The 13,730-nt window shown below is 41.7% G+C and overlaps 1 protein-coding gene across 1 annotated transcript in view; it reads left to right on the top strand.

The window, feature by feature from the left end:
* Positions 1-10,379: 10,379 nt before the first annotated feature.
* Positions 10,380-13,730, top strand: part of PTN (pleiotrophin) — an 80,335-nt gene continuing 76,984 nt past the window's right edge. The window contains exon 1 of the mRNA XM_067307802.1: positions 10,380-10,842. The gene's annotated coding sequence lies outside the window, so the exon portion shown is untranslated. The remainder of the gene's footprint in view (positions 10,843-13,730) is intronic.

Raw genomic sequence — 13,730 nt, 5'->3', positions numbered from 1 at the left:
TCTCAGTGTGACCTGAACACAACAGTTAAAAAATGATCTGTTCCAGGGTACAGCTGTGTTCATGCTTACCTAACCGTGGCCATGGAGAAGTAGCATGCTTGACTGGAAGAAGCAAAGGCAATTTCCAGGCAAGTAGGTAAGTAATCTTTCACCTTCCTGCCACAAGGGCATTTAGTGTAGTTTCCTGTGTGTGGCACATAGGAAACTATATTTAACACTGTAACACTGTTCAGCAATCTGACTCAGTTCTCAGCCACCACAGTCCTTCAGCCACCATCATTTACTTGCATAATCATCAAATAAGAGAGTCTTATGAGGTCTAGTGTAGCCACAAGACAAAAGACTGAGCTGTGTGACTGCTATTTGTCATGGGATTGGAGAAGGCAAAGTGTAGGAGATGACACTCTGGTGGCAAGGAATGTCCAGTTAGCATCTACACACACAAGCTAGTATTCAGTCACTCAGACTGAGATTCAGTGTTCATTTTGCTTATTAATTTAAAAAAAGTAAATGTTGGATTTAACTTTTCTTAACCACCAGGTTTACCACCAGTTTTTACAGCATACAATAATATTTATGAAGCTTTAGGTTCTCAGACGAAATATGCTGGAATTGCTAACAATAATTAGATAACACTAATTATACTTAAGGTTGAACTACTGTTATAAGCCTTCTTTTTTCATTTTCATCAACCTTCAAACTCATTTTCTTGAAATAATATATGTCCACTCTCAGCTGTAGCTCTGAAGCATTAGTAAAAAAAAAATCTGCCCCATTCCAAAAAACCCATACCTTGAACAGAAGTTATTAACTTACTCTGCTTTATATGTTAATTAAAAAATGCCTTTCCAGAGCTTCTAATCCAAAATTTGTCATAGAAATGGTGACCAAAAACCAGAAGTTCAATCAGCCTTGTGCCACACCGTAAGTATTAATGAGATGTATGAAACAAGAAACCTCTTCAAGCTGGAGATTTGGTTGACTTTTACAGTTATGAATGTTAGAGTTTTCACAATATTGGTCAAGTAATTCTGTACACAGGAACAGGAAATCGCTTTCCATTTTCTTTAATGTCTTCACTGCTTAGACAGCTTAAGCCTAACAGTGATCTCAGTTCTGAAGTGGTTCATAATACAATGCTCTTCCTGTTCAAACTGTCCCAAAGAACAAGGCACCTAAAGTTTAAAATGGTATTGTTGGCCTTTCTCAAATTATATTCAATAATCTTAGTGGGTGAGATTTGAATTTTGAGAAGTCATAATCAGAAGAGAGTTTGAATCAATAACAGTTTTGAGACAGCTTGGACTATAGCTTGATATTCAGGGAATCTAAGTACCTGTAATCCCTAAGTATCCCAAACACATTGTTATCTCAGCTTAAGAAGGTGTAAATTCTAATGGATTTACCATTTTTTTCCTTTATTAGCACTAAAACCAGCAAAATTTGCCTTGAACCCTGTCCCAAGATCAGTTCTTCTAGCAGTGTTAGGTAGTTTTTCTGACTCACTTATACAGCTGGCTTATTGTGCCATTGAGGAAAATCAGAGGTGAGAATAGGCCTCATGGTGAGGAGAATTTGTATGTACGTCTGCATACTCTGTCTATAGTTTGGTTTGGGCATTTCTGACAAAATGAATCTGAGTATTAGATAAGCTGTGGACAAAGCTCCAGCTGTGAGGCTTCATACTGGATTGAAGAAAAATGTTATTCTTGTTAAGAAACTAGGACTTCATGAAGGATGACCTTTTCCTGGCTAGATCAGGTAGCGTATCCATTTGCAGAGATTTCTCCCATCTTCACCTATCAATTTCATGATGAAACTAAAGAACACTTGCTAAACAAGTGTTCATAAATTTCCAGCACTTCTTTCATCATCAGAATGACCAGGGGAAAAACATCATATAAAGAGCATTGAATTACACATGTGATCTGGTTCTGTGACTATGCTTCAAAACCAGGTGTTTCTCAGTTATTTGACCAACACTGTAGGAACAATTTGAAACTTAAAGGGAGTATCATTTTACAACATTCCAAAACAACATTTCAACCAAAAAATGAATGGTACCTGTAGACACTAAAGACAGGCAATCCAACTATGAAAGTGCTCCCCATTTCCTGTTCCAGACAGATGAAACAAAACAGATGTCAAAAAAAAAAAAGTTAATCAAAATCTAAAGCATGTTAATAAAGAGTTCAGACAACAACAGCAATGCAGGGTCATTGACCCATACAAATTCCTTGTTAAAGCCTCATGTTTTCTACTTCCTAAAAAAGAATCGTGGAGGAAATGTAAATAGGCAAATTATGTCAATAGCACGAGCATTTTGTTAAATATTGCAAACATTTCATTAAATATCATACTACCTTCAGGCAGTTAACAGTGGTTCCTAACACAAATCTTGTGTCGTTGCTGATTTCAACTCCTTGACAATGGTGCAATTTCTAGATATGCATAATTTATGCTGTGCTAATAAGATCTATATTAGCACCCTTCAGACAAGGAGAAGGATTCAGTTTATTTAAAGAGAGGGAGGAAGATGCTGAAGAGGATGGAGATGCAGAGGGGGAGAGGGATCTCAGTCTAACTGTTTGGAAAGGTCTACTTTGCAATATATTAGTGTTTAGCAGGAATAATTGAAAAATGAATAGCCTGGGGAGGCAAAAACAATTCTTAACAGCTTTAAGTGGAAGTATATGCAATCTCTTGTAGTGTTGAAAAGCAAACTGAAAAAACAGGAATATTGCTACTGAAGTACAACATCTACCCTTCTTAGATTCTCCAAGCCCATTAATATCATTTCATCAATAATGGAGTATACTATTATCATTAATACTAAAAATAGGACAATAGGGACTAGAGTCCTCAGCCAAGATTGTGTTCCTTTGTTTTAAGCACTGCATAGATAATACTAAAAGACAATGGGGCCTTCAAAAGGCATAAATTTCCTGATGGATCTCAGAAGACTGAGTAAGAGACTCTATTTTTCATCCATTTCTCAACAGAAATAATCAGCCCAAAGACTAGTACAATCGTAGATTGTACACTGCTACCCCAATTGTCCCTGCTCCTCAAAGTAGAACCAAGTATGTTTGACCATACCCATGATCTCACTCTACAAAAGACTTGTATAGACAAAATGATTACCAGCAATAGCTACCGTAATTTTGGCAAAGCGAGCCTAAAAACAGGATCGCTTGAATGAGGTCAGAATTTATTCTGCTTTGGAAGATACCTTCATCTGCATTCTACCCCCCCCATGCAGAGGAACTACTGAAGTGAGGAATGTGCTGGATAAGAAAACAAAAGAAAACAACATGGTAATGCAAGTATGACTATTTTCTTAAATCTTTCTCATTATATTGACAGTTCCAAGACTTAAAAATGTAAAAAAAAACCCCAAAACCCTCATGCGACAGGCTTCAAATTTTTAATATTTATATCTATATCTTATATGTATGTATGTGTTACAGATTTTCTCTCTCACACACACACACACACACACACACACACAGACTTTTTATTAACTTTGGAATTTTTTTACAGCCTTTTAACATTCATATTTTCAAACTTTTCCCTGAAAGCAGGAGAATAAGAAGCAGGACTCCCTCTCTGTTGTTTGCTTATTCACTTTTTGATAATGAAAGCTAAGTATCTAATGGCATCACTTAATGTTGGGAACTAGGCCTTTGGGAGAACACTCATATATCATTTGGCAAAAAGTCCTAGTGTTGTCCATAGTAGTTCCCATGCATAGACATCGGTATAAAATCTTTTAAAATGGCTGTTAAAGGGTTTTGATGTATTCATTTTTTGGTAACAACTAGTCCAGGTCTAGGTCTCAAATGATGATGCCATGTTTTGTTAAATTCCTGCGCATGAAAGCCTAGATCAAGCCGATGTTAAAGCTAATAGCATCCCACAGGAGTTTCCATCAAAGATGTATTGTGCTTTACGAAGGTCTTGCAACTGGCTCAAATCTTAAACATGAAATTGCCTGTAAGTTAAGAAAAGATGTACCTGATTTTGTTCTTATGGGGGGAAAATCATGGTCATTACAGTAACTAATGCAGTAGTTCATGCGCACGGGATATAGTTGTTCATCATTCAGTTCCTATGTTTCTGACAGTAGAATTTTATGTTGGTTTGTGTGTGTATGTATGTGTCTATGTGTCTATACAGTATATATCTCCTAAATTTCCCATTTTACCGTATTTGTTTTTACAAATGTTAGTAGGTAAAAGATACTACTTAACCTTACTACAACTCCTGTTTCTATTGCTATTTTATTCTCATGTGAAAATCTGTGGCTAGCTAGCTATCACTTAAAGAGCTTTGCTACCTTATCATCCTCAGCAGCAGTCATTTTCGGGGCCTGAATTTTACTATGTTTTACTTTATGGATGAGTTACTCTTACTTCAATGACTATTAGTCGCAGTCCAGTACAAGTTTGACTTTACTACAGTGAGTGCTACTAGCTAAAATGAAGATAAAAACCTCTGCAAGTGTTTGCAAGCTCTTACTGTATTAATTGAAATAGTAAGCTGATGAGCTAAACAGTGGACTGAGGCTGAGCCACTAAAGTCTTGGAGGATACTTGTAGCAGAATAAACATGACAAGTATGAAGCAGTCTCAGTAATGATATGTCTGAACATGTCTGACAATTACTTGTCAATATTATATTCTCAGTGTTCCTTTTATTGCTGTAATTTCACTGAAAATCATAATCAAGGACTTAGCTGTCTGTTTTGCACTTGCTCTGAAGGAGAACATCTCATCATTTGATTGCACGAGAAAAACTTGTCAAAATCACTTATATTTGTCTTTAAATGTGAAATTTAGCATCATCTTGATTACACAGATGAGCCTTTTACAAATTGACAAACAAATCATATTTTGAATTGTAGGAGAACATTTTGTTAATTGGAATTACTTTGTTCATACAGTCAGCTTGGAGCTGTGCTGTTTGCATCGTATTGTGACGTATCATCTTATCAATGTATACAAATATCTAAAGGGAGGGTGTCAAGAGGATGGGGCCAGACTCTTTTCAGTGGTGCCCAGTGACAGGACAAGAGCCAACGGGCACAAACTGAAACATAGACAGTTCCATCTGAACATGAGGAAAAACTTCTTCACTGTGAAGGTGACAGAGCACTGGAACAGGTTGCCCAGAGAGGTTGTGGAGTCTCCTTCTCTGGAGATATTCAAAACCCTCCTGGACGCAATCCTGTGCAACATGCTCTAGGTGACCCTGCCTGAGCAGCGGGGTTGGACTAGATGATCTCCAGAGGTCCCTTCCAACATCAATCATTCTGTGATTCTGTGATTCTGTGATCATACGGAGAGTATCCCAGTGATAGCTTTCTACCATAGTAGTAATTAATTGTTAAGGAAATACATTAGGAAATATTTCTTTTTAATTATATATACATCATTAGAATGAAAGGTAGTCATTATGTATATCAAAATTTGGTTTTCATAGTTTTATTTTCAACCAGAAAATGGTTGCATGTTTTTATTCAGCTTAGAGGCAAATGATTAGTTAAGACACAGTATGCTTTTCACTTTTATATCACTTGCAGACTATGTAGTTAGTGCCTCAAATTTGTTATTACTGGCTTGTCACTGAGAATAAAATTGACCGTATCAGGTCAGTGCCCAATGGAAAGCTATTTAATACTACGAATGATACTATTTGACTGTCTTAACGAAGCATCAAGGACTTGACTGGGTAGGGTAGTAAATACTACCTTCTCTACTTTTAAAGACAAGTTTTTCCTGAGATAATTTGAAAAGGAAATGTGCATTCTATTTATTCAATAATTTTCTGCCAGAAGTTTTAAACCAAATCAAAATGTCATTTTTTGGGGTTCTGTTTCAATCTAAGAACATTTTGTTTCTGCCTTTTGCTTTGATTTTACTCAGAAATACATAGAGGCAATAAGTCAAAATAGAACAAAAATGTTAGCTTTGACTTGGCACTTCAAAATAAAATGTCATTTTGCTTTGTTTTACCCTTTACCCCAATCTGTAAAACCAGAGTGAAATGTTATTTTAAAACAAAAAAAAAGCAAATGTGACAGTCTATTCAAAGTCACAATTTTTTTTTAACTATAGCTGAAATTTTTTTCTTTTTATAACAAATTTCAAATATTGGATATGTAGGATTTCCATTGTCAGGATTGCTAGCACAAAAGAAAATAGAGAAGCCAACTTCAGAATGGCACTCTTTTAAATGCTGGGGATCTGGAAAAGCCTGCTGTGTTGCATTATATTTGTGGATTTCAAACTGCAACATGCAGATATATGCACATCAATAATTTCAAGCACAAGAGCATTAATCCCATTGTAGAAAACAGAGTCAGTCAAATATGTAATGTTGCAACATGTATTCAAGGTTTGGTGACTGAAGAGTAAGATCAAGTTCTGGGACACCGACTTTTTTGAAAATATCTTAAGTTTTTAGCATGTGTGCATGTAAAAATAACTCTACTGGGTTCAGAATCTCTGTTTGCCTTCTTTCGCATACATCTAAGAAAATTGATTTTTAATATACTGGATTACTTTAATACTAGAGAGTGAGGCATGAATTATTATTTTTGAACTCCATGGATTTTTCCACTCTAATTATAGGATTGATAATCTCTGTGACAATATTCCTGCCATTGTGCAGGCCTGAAATGAAAGATGGAGTGAGAAGGAACACAGCTCAGAAGTAGCTGATTTCAGTGTTCAATGCATTCACTAAATTATTCAGTATCACTAATGGAAATCTGACCTTAGTGGAGTAGGCATGAGGGGCACTCAGTGCTGGGGTTTGGCAGCTCAATAGCCTGGGAACAGCAGTGGAGCAAAAGGTAAAAAAAAATCTTTAAACTATTCTCGAGTTCTCTTTTTTCTTTTCCTGGAATCACGTTACATCTTCTTGGAGACTGCTGTTGCTGAGGGCTAGCGAGGGTGAGAGAAGGAAACTGATATTTACAGTGTATCCGAAACAAAGAAAGCTCAGCCCAAGCTGACCTTTTAACTGGTGTGCAGGTGGTTTTGTTTGCTTTTTGGAAAGTACAGCCCCATTCTACTCAGCAGTAGGACCAAGAACAGGGAAGCACTTATTGGGAGCAAATTATATCAAGCCTTGTGTTCTGACTTTGTAGTCTGAGATGTTAAAGTCAGAATCTTTCAAGGGCATCTTAGGAAAGAAGTACTAAAATCCTGTTAGAAGCTGACGAGATCCCAGTAACTATCTCCTTCAGGGCACTTATGAAACAACTACCTGAAAGTACTGAAATACCCCAGGTTCCAATGGAATAGTTGCTGTTCAACTCCTTTCAAAGGAAAACACTCAGCGAGACAAAATTTATTATGAGAGGGTTTCTACATTTAGGTACAAGACACATCTAATGCTGGGAGCTTCTTTCCCCCAAAATGCCTCAAACACTTATTGATAGAAATATTTGGGATATAATACTTTTGGATTTTGGATTGTTTACTAGAACACTTGCACGTGGCATCAACCAGAGGTTGTTTTGTGACTTATTATTCACCTAACCCTCACTCTTCCTTTTAAAAGAAATTCTGCCTTGTATCTCCTTTTCACTGGGATACTTTTTTGGGTAGCAAAGAGGATACGTGAAAGTAGAAATTTGACTTCTACAGCTTTCAGTCCATTCTTCACCTTTGTTTTACTCATCAGTATGGAACCAGCAGCTGTAAACAAATGTCAAGAATTTTAAGGATAAGTTTCACTGGCAATCTGAGAGCAAATTCTCCTTTCTAGGTTATTTGTGTGTCCAGACCAGAAAAGTAATTGTCAAAGGCTATTTTTCAGTACGGATATTTTCTGTATGTCACAAGAGACTTAAAATAGGCTGCTGTTCCAGAAACAAAGCATTGGCTGGAAGAAAAAGGGAAGGAGAGGCAAAACAGCAGAGAGGTTCTTGAGATAAACCTCTCCGACTTTCCAGTTCTTATAATAAGGAAAATAGCATTGCACCAAGTAACTGTCCATACCTCATCTTCCACAGACCCCTTTTCTCCATGCTGTCCTGTTCCTCTTTCCCACTAGGAACCAGCACAGTAGGCACCTTTGAGGCTGTGACTGGCATATAGTTGATGACTTTTTCCTGGCAAAAGAAGTTACATCAGTTCTCTCAAGATGCATTCACCAACTGTCTTACCTTCTTCTATGCCTTTACAAGTTCTATCTCAACAGCAAAGGCTCGGTCAAGAAATTCAAATGTTATAGCCCATTAATTTCAAAGGCATCAAACACAGTAGGCAATGTGGGGCAAAAAATATCTTTCTGTGTTTGTACCGTGCCTATTGCAATGGAAACCTGACTTAAGCCTCAAGGTGCCATTGAGATGGAAATAATGTTAATATAAAAACACACATTTACTTTTTGTCAATTCAAGACTGAGATACTTTCTTTTTTAATCAGAGTTCCTTCAGACCATAATTTGTCCTCTGAGCAGCTCTGTTAACCTTGAGTGCAGTCTTATTTCAGACTTTCTGAATGAAAACCCAGGCCCCACCACACAAAACTAGTTTCAGTGCATGTAAACTCAGTCTCAGGAAATTCATTTCTGAGCTACGGAAAGGTAGGCATCTAGAAAAGGTGCAAGCAGATTTGGTTCAAAACTGTCTATTGACATTGCTTTCAAAATTTAAGGGAAAAATTTGGCTTCTGACATGCACATCTCTGTGAGAAGCAGTTGCTTTCTGCAGAAAGTTTCCATTGTTCATTGAAAAACTGAAAATGTTAAGTTTTAAGTGTTTTAGCTAAGACTCAATTTTCTGTGAGGGAGGGAAGAAATATCCTGGCCCACTTAGAGGCATCTGTTTTGGTCTTAATCAAGAGGTGAATTTACAGATCAGCATTTCTCCTCCTCCATACTTCCGTTTTGTTACTCAGACATCATTGCCCATCTGAAGCGCACTATTGTGGTGACACAGAGAAACTCTGAGGGCTTAAAGTGTCAACCACTATCAGCTGTTTTTTGATGGAAAGTCTTCCTCTCATGGTGCTTAGCACAATGATTTCAGGATTTCACTGAGAAGCCCTCAGGAAGGTACAAGCTAGTTATCAAGGATCCATTTTCATTCTGATCAGCTTTGCATAGTTTGAAACACACAGACGAAATGTACTGTTGAGTGCTCATTTCCACTCATCCAGTTGCTAGAAAGACTATTCTCTCCACCTGAAGCCACCACTTTGCACTGCGAGTCAAAGTTGTTTTAAATTACATTAAATCTGCCAGTGGTGCAAATCCTTAACAGCCATGCCAGAACTATACATGTAACCGTGTGATGGAAAGAAGATGCCAAGGTGTGGATGGAAAGAAAAGAGTAGCTTATGGAGAAGGAATCCAGGTGGGTGCAATTGCCCACGCTGGGACTAGCCATACAGTGCTTTCCATTGTCACACATGGTAGGTGTTAGATGATGCAATGCATACAGTGCCAGACAAATTACTTTTTTAGCTCATTCCTCTGGAAACAGGAGAAGAATCTGAACTGGATTTCTGTGCAGACCTGGAGCAGGAGCTGTGAGCTACAATCCCAGCAGAGACCCAAACTGTCAATGAGCTGAGTCTTTCAGATCGAGACCAGAGACTTGCTCTGGCGATTGGGAATTACACAGAAATTGCCTGGGCTTTGGAACAAATCCACTTAGTTTCAAATTAAGCTGTGGACTGCGGAACGTTCTTATTCAGTGGATGTAATGAACCTAAAAGCTGGAAAGGCCTGCTCCTCAATGAAAGCCTTGACACAACTCCAGCAAGCAATACACCCAGAAGTGCTAAAATGCCACCACAAAAGTTGTTCTCAAGCTACTTTTAATTTCAAGTTGGTCTGAAAGCTGCTTGCTTTATTTTTTTTCCCCCCTCCCCAATAACGTTTCCAGTGCAACACTGCCACAGTCTCAGCGGAAAGCTGGAAGCCAGCGGGGTTAAAGTTAACGCTCCCCTCTCCCCAAACAGTTACTGAAGCAGCCGAAGAGTACCAAAGGGCGAAAGCAGTGGCTAGTGCCTCGGTGAGCCCCTCAGCGCCTGGGGGCAGCCATGGGGTGGCCGTCCCAGAGCCCCCTCGGTGCCTGGGGGCAGCCGTGGGGCGGCCGCCCCGGAGCCCCCTCAGAGACGGGCAGCAGCCGTTGGGCGTCCCCGCGGCGGGCCGAGCCCAGCCCCCGCTTCCCGCGCCCGGGCAAGCGGCGGGCGGGAGGAGGGGTCGTTGCGCCCGTTGGGAAGTCCGTTAGGCACCGCCGCGGGCCCGCGCCGCCGCAGCGGGGGCCGCGCCACCCCCCTGTTCCCCGCCGGGCTCCGCCGAGGCCCCGCGTCCGGCGGGCGCCGAGACACAGGGGAGCCCCCGAGGGGCCGCGCCCGGCGGCGGCGCCCCCTTCCCCTCCGCTCCGCTCCCTCCCTCCGCTCTCCTCCGCAGCGGGCGGGGGCGAGGCTGCCCCGCGAGTGACCCGCGTCCGCGGCGCGCCCCAATCAGATCGCGTGAGGGGCCGCGCGCCGCTGGCTCCGCTCCCCGCGCTGCGCTGCCCTGTGCTGCGCTCCGCTCTCTGCGCGCCGGCCGTCCGCCCGCTCCCGCAATCGGCGCACGGGGCTCTGCGGAGGCAGCGCGGCGGTCGCGTTCCCTCGGCCCCGCGTATAAAGGTCTTGCGAGGAAAGATCCCGAGCCGGAGAGCGGGGGGCGCGCGGGGAGAGGAGCGGCGGCCGCAGCAGCAGCAGCAGCAGCAGCAGCAGGCGGCCCGTGTGCCCGTCGGCAGCAGGAGGGACCGCTGCGCCGGCCGTGCCCGCCGCTCCCGGCTGAAGGGCCAGAGCCTCCCGCGGCTCCAAGTAAGTCACGGGCGCTGCCCCCGGGGGCGCCGACGCCGGGCACCTGCCGCGGGGCCCGGGACGGTGGCGGGTCGAGAGCGGAGACGTGGAAAAGCGGAGCGGGGGGACAGGGCCCAGCGCGGGAGAGGGGGGAGGATTTTCGGGCTGCCCTGCGGAGGCGGCGGGCCCCCCCGGCCCCGGGTCGGGGCTGCACCGGCTCCGCAGAGCTGGGGATAAATCGCGCCCTCGGGCTGAGCACCTTAACCGATTATTTTTCCCTCAGGACTTATCCTAAAGTCGAGCTGGACCCTACTTTACTGTGGGTGAAATAGCTGAATCCAGCAAGTGCCGATTTATCTGTTTTAAACCGGCTGCCGTTAGTTTATGCCTGCCGTTTCCCCTGGAGGGACGGTTCGGGAGAAAATCTGAGTTAACACGGGTGAAAACACAGTTTTTGTCTACTGGGTCTACAGGTTATTCTGCAAATATGCCACAGTTTCCAACACTGGTTCCTGTAGCTTCTTACCCCTCTCTCATCTTCTCCTCTTAAAAGTAGAGTTAACACTGGTGAAAATTCAGTTTTCTCCTACTGAATGCACAGATTAGTCTGCAAATATGCCACGATCTTCAGCACGTGTTTCTTTAACTCCTTACCCCTCCCTGGTCCTCTCTTTTAAAAAGTAAAGCTCTTTATAGGGGGAAAAAAAGGTAGTCTTATTTCTTTGGGAGCTCATCCGCTCCTACTTGTTCCAGTGGGATGTTGTGCCCGTCTCCCTTCAACACCGCGAGCGGTGTGCCGCAGAGGTGGATGGCCACAGTGTGGTAGTTTAGTGGTGGGCTCAGAAGCTGGACTTGGGGATGTAAGCCCGAGATTAGCTGGTTCTTAGGAGTGTTGTAGATTGGTTTGTGGCATGCATTAAATCTTTTCCTATGAGGTAGCCCTGCAGCTGTGCATAGTGGTAGGTGTTTTAACTAGGTCCAATTTGCTTTAAATGACTTGTATTACAGTGGAAGAACATTTTTACCTGTGATTCATCAAGCCTTGAACTTTCTGTCCTGTTCCCATTTCCCCTTCAGATCTCAATTGCTTTGAGCTTTTTGCAAAGTTCAACTTTTGGGGCAAAGACTGGATTGAGTGTTTAACTCTGCTTGTATTAAGGAGGAGGAGGAAGGGTAAGAGGAGAGAGAGAGGAGAAGGGTATGGGAATGGTTGTTATAAAGAAATGCTTCTCTCATATTTTCTGGGCAGTGTGCTTGAGCTGATCTGCAGAGCAAATTTTAGTTTGTTCTGTGTGCTTTTGTTCCCTCCCTGCCAAAGAGCATGGAAAAAAAAATGAAATTTTCTTCAAGAGAATTGATCCAAAAGGAAAAAGGGACCTGCCTAGGTGTGAAAGAAGTTGTTAATTTGTTGTAGGGGATGCAGTTGGATGGAGAAGGTATTTTGTCAGAGCAGTCAACTCAAAAAATAGAAACAAGAAAACCACAGGATAATTTAGTGACTCCCCCTAAAAAAGAGCAAGAAAGTAGAGGTTTAAGTGTACTTTTGACTCTGGTCTAAGCTAAACTCTTTGGTGACTTACTGCTTAAGGATCTTTTGGTGAAATTGCAGGATAGATGCTTATTGACTCCAGAGCAAGCTCTTGGATGGAAAGAGAGGGAAATTTGAAGCCAGCAACACATCTTTTTCTTACAAACAAATAAGTTTTTGTTTATCGTGTACAAGCAACCTAAGAAAAGCAGACTTTTGCCAGTATCCAGATGTCTATCACCAGTTATTTGAGATGCAATTTGTGGCTGATAAATGCTTGCCAGCAGAAGGTTGGTTTTGCTACAGCATGACAAAGCATAGTGCTAGCCCAGTACCATATACCAGTATTCCAGCATTGGTAATATGAAACAAACTTCCCCAGAAAAAGTCCAGTTATGCCATTATGCCAGTATTGACACTGAGGACACTCTTGAGGCGTATCTTATTGCCGTCAACTCTATTGATGGAGGTTTTGTGTAGATTCAGCTTTCTTTTGCTAAATTGAATATTAATACTTAACTGATTCCACCAGCAACAGCTCTGGCAAGATACTTTGCAGACACATCTGATGCTGCTTTTTGGTCACTCTGGGAACAGTTGTTCCTGAGTCCTCGGATAACAATTAAAAATAGTCTTTCACTGGAACTCTGAAAATGTACTCATTTAATGCATACTCTGTTATATTTTAGTGCATTTTTTTCAGCAGGGAATATGTGATTTATAAACTGTTAAAGCATTACACTAGGGCATTTGGGATGGAACTGGTTTTGCTGGTGAAACTTGTTGCTCCGTTCAGGCCCCCTCATTGCCTACACTCCCAACAGTGGTGTTTTCGGTGGGAACTGGTCTTTGAGTAACAATGTAAGCTTTGCTTCAGTATTTCCAATACAGTATATCAAAAGCATTTTCATTTAGAGGATTCATTTCAGGACTTTAATTGAGGAAATCTCTTTGTTTCAAGCCTCTTTATAATAAACCATTCAAAATGCTGTCTTTGAATGAACTAGGTCACTGTAACACACGCACACACATGCAGAGATTCTCATCTGCTTGGGGTAGCCTGCATTCGGTCGACCCATATCCCTGGTGAGCTTGTCCCTGATTTATTCTTCTTGGACTGGCTTGTTCACAGGGAGCTTATGCTGCAAATTCACTGCTGGAGGTCATTCTCCATTCTTGGTATCTCTGGCAGTCTTAAGCTTAAATTGCAGCCTCATTTTCCATCCAATCAATACCACTCTTATGTCGCTGAGTTTCCATGGTGCCCCCAATCTGCTGTCTACATATTGATGTCTGACAGCAGGGATAGCATTCTGTGTCACTATATATACTTACTAAACCGGTCAAAACTATTTAGGGTCTGTCTCACTAATTTATATCC

This window comes from Apteryx mantelli, chromosome 1 (assembly GCF_036417845.1).
Source record: "Apteryx mantelli isolate bAptMan1 chromosome 1, bAptMan1.hap1, whole genome shotgun sequence".
Taxonomy (NCBI): domain Eukaryota; kingdom Metazoa; phylum Chordata; class Aves; order Apterygiformes; family Apterygidae; genus Apteryx; species Apteryx mantelli.
The sequence above is the reverse complement of the archived record's forward strand: the minus strand, read 5'-3'. Positions and strand labels throughout refer to the sequence as shown.